Below are 6,918 nucleotides of genomic sequence, written 5' to 3' on the forward strand. Positions count from 1 at the left end.
AGTTGTGCAGATTTTAATACCTGTTCAGAGAGTTTTAGTTCCTTAGTATACTGATTTTCAGGAGAAGGAATAATGATAAAACTTAATTTTACAAGAATACACATTAATCCTCCTTCACAAAATGACCCATAGTCATTCCAGGCTGATGAGAACTAGTCTTTATGAAAGCAACTGTTAGCTAAAGATTACAGAATAAGTACTGCAGTCTATTTTTCTTACTAAAGTTTACTCAGCTGCTGCTGATTGCAAAAATAGCCTACACGGTGCTTCTACCAAAAATAATCTTCAACATCCGAAGCCTGTAATGGCAGCCTATTTTATCTTCTGCTGAGAAAGTGCAACTACAAGTGGAGAAGTGCTAGGTTCTCAGTCACTTCAGAAATACTTGTTGAAGCTTGTTTCTTATGTGTAAATATGCTGAAAATGTGCTTCAGGCTCTTAATGGTTTATCCAGTAATTTTCACCCCTGAATAACTTCTCTCTGTGCCCATACAAGATTACACCACTGTCCGTTGTTCTGTTGTTGGGTTATAATAGTCTACCAATGCCAAGTTACAGGAACCATCATTCCCTCCAACAACAAATAACGGTACATTAACTGCAGGAACTCCTGAATTTCTTCTGCATATGTTCGTATCTGCAACCAGTCTCCAGGCATTTGTGGTGGGATCACATACTTCAACGCTTTTCATACTAAAGGGCCATCATGACCTCCTACAGCATAAATTAAGTTGTTTAATCACCAACACCTGTTCCACTCCCTCTAGTGCTCATTTCTGCTATTCAGGTCCATTCATTTCTTGTAGCATTATAGCATTTTACTGTGCTAAGACACTAACATGAAGCTCCATCCTAACTCCATAGAGCTAACCTCCAACAGCACCCACACCAATGCTCCTCCTCATGTTCACTGGTACTACATGAAACCATTCATTAGACTTTATGTTATATGCTTCCACAGATGATAAACCTTAACTCCCTTCAAAGCCTCCCAGTGCATATAACAATCCATTTAACACAGCTGTTCCCAAAGTGATTCTCTGGGCTCACATGTTAGTAACACTGGTCCACTGGTCCTTCATCAGGTCATAGGAATTCACTGTGTGAACTCCTAGTGAGCCATTAAAGCCACCACCAACAAAAACAAGCCCAATCATGTAGACCATGCCTGCCCATCATCTTCCGGAAGGCAATTCTGCCACTTGGTGCCATCCTTCTTCCTAAAAGTCATAACATTCCACACCTTGAATAGCCCTTGGTGCTTGGCCCCGAACCATCACCATCAATTTGGGAAGTTTCATGGTGTCCTCAGCCAAGTCTGGATGCTCTTCATTAATATCCACTGCTCTGTTTGGCAGCAAATGATACTTTGTAGTTTCAATGAGGTGATCTCTTCAAGTACTGCTGTTCTTGACCAATGCCTCCTCTTCAAACCTCTGAACCAAATACTTCTGAGAAAGCAAAGGTAACCAATTCTACCATGTTTGATCAGTGGAGACATAAACTGCTGCCTCACATCCTTGTGGTTCATGCATGCTACTGCTGCTTCAAATACCTTCTCTTCTGAGGAAATGGTAAATTTGTCACTTGAGATTAAGCTTCACACTTGTTCAATGCCCAATTTGAGAAATTCTTCACTAAATATGACATCTGCAAAATGTTGTCCTGTATAGGTGTTGGCCTTGTTAAGGTGATCTGGGCATGCGAGCATCTCAGCTAAAGCAGTTTACAGGGTGAAGCTGGGATTCCAAGAATTCACAGCAAGTCTTCTTCATATCCTGTAACTGTAACAGACCAGCTGCTGGGAGAAGTACCTGTTCATTTTCTTCCGTAACCTGAATTTCTGCAGTGAAAACAATCAATTAGAATTCTCAGGGTTGAGCTGTCCACCTCTTTTGTCTGAACTCTCTTGACTCTGCTCTCACTCTTCTCACCTGTAAACACGGCATGAAAATAGGGACTGCAGGTGACTAGTACCACTCTGTGAGTAGAGATTTCCATGTCTTCTGCCACAATGGTGAATCACACAGCAAATTTTGACTTCTTATTCGTTCATGACTTTAAAAGCTTTCTTCATGTGCTGAGGATTCACTGTCACAGGGCAGTGTTTTCAGTATTATAATCCTTTGAATCAAGGGGCTTCTGATGACTTTGCTTTGTGCATGTGGAAGTCAGTGGGGCGACTGCATTGTGGCTTCTCTCCTGCTTCAGAACTCTGGCACTGACCGCATCCTTCAGCATCATTCCAGCTAAAAAGACACCTGCACCACCTTCCTGCTGAGCCTCTTTCCATCCAACATGCAGCCTTGGCGGCCCGCTACTCAGGGTGCGCTCCCTGGACCTACGGGGCTTCTGTGCCTTCTCTCCTAAGGATGGGCTGCGGCCAAGGCTGCAGAAGGTTGGCCCGTGAAGGCTTGGCCACTTCTGTGTTCCTCCTAACCCTCTTTTTATCATTTTATTATTGCTTTCAACTTTATTTATTTTATCATTAATTTATTCTGCATTAATTTTGCTCCTTTTTTCTATCATCATTGGTGATATAGTTGTTGGTTTTGACTTTTACTCTATTTCTATGTCAGGTTGTCTTTGTGTTACTGTGACCTTGAGTTGTTTCTGTAAGCAGTGCTGGAAATTGAGCGCTTGAAGATAGGCTGCTAAGAAGTCCCTTGTACAAAAGTGAAAGAGATACACATCCCAACAGGCACAAATCTCAACATAGAAAATCAAAAAACGATTAAAAAGAACAAAGAAATATGTATCTTCCAGTGGTTCATGACTCTTTAGTATCTGAATACAAGATAATGAAGTGGATAAATGCAGAAAAAATAATTCATTGTTTTTAAAATGATCAATAAATTTAAACTGGACCCAAATACATAGTCAACTTAAGGAATTTCATACAAGATATGAAACAGGTATGCAGAAAAAGGAAATTCTGAAAAAGAACCAAGAAGAAATGTGAGAAATGACAAGTTAAAACGATAAATTAAAAATCAGCTGAAAGCTTCCCCAATAGACTGGATCAAGTGGAAGAAAAATATCAGAACTTGAACACAAGTTTGATGATTTATCATAACCATTAAATTAAAAAAAACATGTCTACATCATACAAGACTAATGGGATCCAATTATAGAACAAACGTACAATTACTCAGTTAAACATAGGAACTGAGGTACAGGCAAAAGACATAAAAACATATTCAGTGAAAAAAACAGCAAACAAAACAAAAAAATCTTGAATTCTACTAAAAATCAGTAGCAAGAATCTTGAGGACATCTCAGATGACAGCTCAGAGAAATTCACAGTACTGAATCAGTTATCCAAGTGTGAATTAAATCAGCATTTCTGCAGAGGCAAACTGAGGTACAGAAAATCTAGAAGGCAACTCAGAGCTAGTATCCAGGGGAAAAATGGTTCTTAGAATAGAAAGGCAACCAATGGCAGCAGTACCTGACATTCTATAGCCCAGTGCAGGACGGGAAACTCTCTTCATCAAGAGGAAAGGCGCTTTCCTAAGGAGTTATATCAACATGGCTCCTGTGGAGAATTGGCATATGGTGGATGGGTCATCAGTGAACTCTACAAGAACTTAGTTCCAATCTCCAAGATAGTGCTACTTGGGAGGTGGCAGGACAAGTGGGTTGGACATATCTCACTATTCTGAGAGTGAACATGGACCAGGCTCTGCCAGACACCACCCAACTCCACACTCTCCAAGAGAAGCAGGAAACTTTGGAGTGATATGTATACAACTTAGAGACTAAGGTATTTCAGCCAGGCTGGTCCATGGCCTCCAAGACTGAGATAATGGAATCTGAAGAGGAGCCTGAAGAGAAAGCCCCACTGCAAGATCTTCCAATGCTGCAAGAAAATGTAAAACATGAGAAGACATGAGCTTCTGATGGGCAGGCAGTGGGCATCTAATTGTCACATAGTGTACTACATACCTGCAACACACCCAGGCAGAATTAATGGACTTGGGCAAAGAATCTGTGAGTTGGCTCTTGTCCTACCATTCAACCAGATATCAATAGAACAGGTATGATTGTTATTCATTGTTATTTTTAAAAATTTATTTATAGACAGGGCTTTGCTAAGTTGATGAGTCTAGGTTTTGCTAAGTTCCAGAGGCTTCCTTTGAACTTGTGCTCTGTCCCCTGCCTCAGCCTCCTGAATCACTGCTGTGTGCCCAGTTGATCTGATGTGTGTGGTTATTTTTTTTTTTTTTGGTTTGTTAAGTAATCATTGTATGTGATTTTAAATATAAGCTATAAATTTTGGAACTGTCCCCCCACCCACATGATCATCACATATATTTTGTTTGGAGGAAGTACTGGAGCTTGAACCCAGGGAATCTGAGCCACATCCTCAGTCCTCCTTTTTTTTTTAATAAAAATAAAAATTTCTACTGGGCATGGTGGCTCAGGCCTGTCTCAAAATAAAAATGGCTAGGGATATGACTCAGTGGTTAACCACCTCTGGTTTTGATATCTGCTACCAAAGTACTGATAATGATAATAAAGGTAATACTAATACTAATAATTCTCAAAATAAAAGTTAAATTTTGCAATCCTTCTAGCTCAGCCTCCAAGTCACTGAGATGACAGACATGCAGCATCATGACCAGGCATGATCACCACCTTATTCCAGGATGCTTCTTTTGCCTTTAAAAGAGACACCCTGCCCCATATCCACTGGCAACCACTGATGGACTTCAGTCTTCAGGATCTACTGAATCTGGGTAGGCATAGATATTGGATTGTCCTACCTTCTGGGTCCCTTGACAGCTGGCTTCCTTCACTTGGAGGAATGTTTCCCAGGGTCATTGCTTTCTGTGGGTGAGACCTACAGAAAGTAGATTAATGCTCCGTGGGGACTGTTAGGCAGGGGCAGATGAGGAAAGGTTGGTATTCAGGTTTCTACAAGGTGGAAAAGTGTTCTGGAGATAGATGGAGGCACAGAACACCATGAATAGACTGTAGGAGGCTGAGTCTCAGATGCCTTAGAAGTGATGAAGTTGGGACACACGTTTCAGACTTGATGGGGGACTTGCTTTAGTTGGATGGCTCCCTGGGGCCCTCCTGTCCTAGGACCATCTGTGCATTTCTTTGCGTACTGAAAGTCATTGAGAGCTGACTCCTACTTCTTCCCAATCAGTGATTATTGTTAATCTGACTGGTAGGTTGTGGACATCCCACTTGTGATCTCATTTTGCCACCAGATCAGAAACACATAGATGTGCACATAGCTGTATGCCCCAAAGGGGCTTCACTCTGTGGAAACTGAGATTTCATAGTGATTTGGAAAGTGTATCCTTGGGAGTTGGTCAACTCTCAGGTATGAACTACATGAGGTGAGGGTTGGGGTATGGACTAAATGATAGCGAGACATCTACTGCCTGGTACCCAGACTCCCACCATAAAAGGGGAGGAGGATAACCTGATTGGACCATAGAGTGGGTGGTGAAGAGCTCTTGGATACTGTATGCCTTACCCAGGTTTGGGTAGAGGGTTAATTTCTTCACCCTGTAGTTACATACAAATCCCCAATCAGTCAGTCCATCACTTGTTACTCTCTGGGATCCCTGTGTTGGGACCCTTCCCCCTTTGGGAGCACTGCTTACTTTTTATTACATTAATAATCCTGTTACTTTGCTCTCACCCCTGTGCCTATGGATTTCATTCATCAAACTCATGAGACAAAATCCCAATCCTATGCTCTGTGCTACAATATTGAATTCTTAGTAATGTACGTATCAAGTGCCCTCCAAAGGCCAGGACTTTGGTTGATAATTTTGCCTTTGACTTAAATTTTTGGTTTCTACTTAGACTGTGACTGACTGCAATGTCTGTGTGTAAAAATGGGAGGTAAAAATGGAATCACATACTCAAAAAGAAAGATTTTATTCAGATATTTCAAAGACAACCCACTCTAGGTTTAGAACAGGAAATCTTTGGATTTCCCTCTGAGGTAAACATCTGTTCCCTGATGCACAAAGGCAAGTAAAAGATGATAAAATGTTAAGAAATGGAATCAGAAACTTGTACAATGACTAAGAAAATATATATTTTTTTTATCATTAAGTATTTTGGAGGAGAGAGATAAATTTTTAACACTTTGAATAAATTTAAAGTTTTATAAAACAAAAACAAAAATATGATAAAATGGGAGCTGGAAAGTCGAGCTTAGTGGGAGAGGATTTTTCCTGGCCTTCACAGGTCTGAGGCCCTCCCTGGGTTTCCTCCCTGGGGGAGAGAAAAGAGAAAATAAAGGAGAAGGGCTAACAGTATGGTCCAGTGAACTAGATCATTTGCAGAGTGTGCACAAGGCACTGAGTTTCTTCCCCAGCATAACATCGCAAAAGAAAACAAAATAATAAAAGAAAATAATAAAAGTCAAGCAAAAAATAAAATAACATATAAAAAACATATAATAAGCAATATACTCTCATGGATAGGTGACTATTCTGGCAACTCAAGGAAACTGTCTTTGTCTTGAAAATCAAGTGATTACAAAGACAAAAATACAGTTCTGGAAGTTGTTTAAAGTTTACCTACTTATCTTGGAGTGCCTATGGGAACTGCCAAAACAAACAAACAAACAAACAAACAAAAAACAAACAAATCAGGACACTAAAAAGGACCCTCACTGAAAAAAAAAAAAGAAAGAAAGAAAAAGAAATCAAGATAGGAATTACCTTACCGTAGGCATTCAGTAGATGAATATGTCTCCCCAAACTCATTTGCAAGTTTGTTGTCAGTTTTCCTGCAGGGATTGAATACAGGGGCTCTGTACCACTAATCCACATACATCCTCAGTCGTTTTATTTTTAATTGTAAGATGGGTCTCTGTAATTTGCTGAGGCTGGCCTTGAACTTGTGGTCCTTTGTCTCAACCTGCTAATTCAGTGGGATGAT

At 40.4% G+C, this 6,918-nt stretch overlaps 1 pseudogene across 1 annotated transcript; it reads right to left on the bottom strand.

Moving 5' to 3' along the window:
- Nucleotides 1-430: 430 nt before the first annotated feature.
- LOC306647155 (kelch-like protein 2) lies at nt 431-2,092 on the bottom strand (annotated as a pseudogene). The gene has a single exon. The product of its transcript is annotated as a kelch-like protein 2 (transcript).
- Between the last annotated feature and the right edge of the window lie 4,826 nt (nt 2,093-6,918).

Source organism: Sciurus vulgaris, assembly GCF_902686455.1.
Source record: "Sciurus vulgaris genome assembly, chromosome: 16".
Taxonomy (NCBI): Eukaryota; Metazoa; Chordata; class Mammalia; order Rodentia; family Sciuridae; genus Sciurus; species Sciurus vulgaris.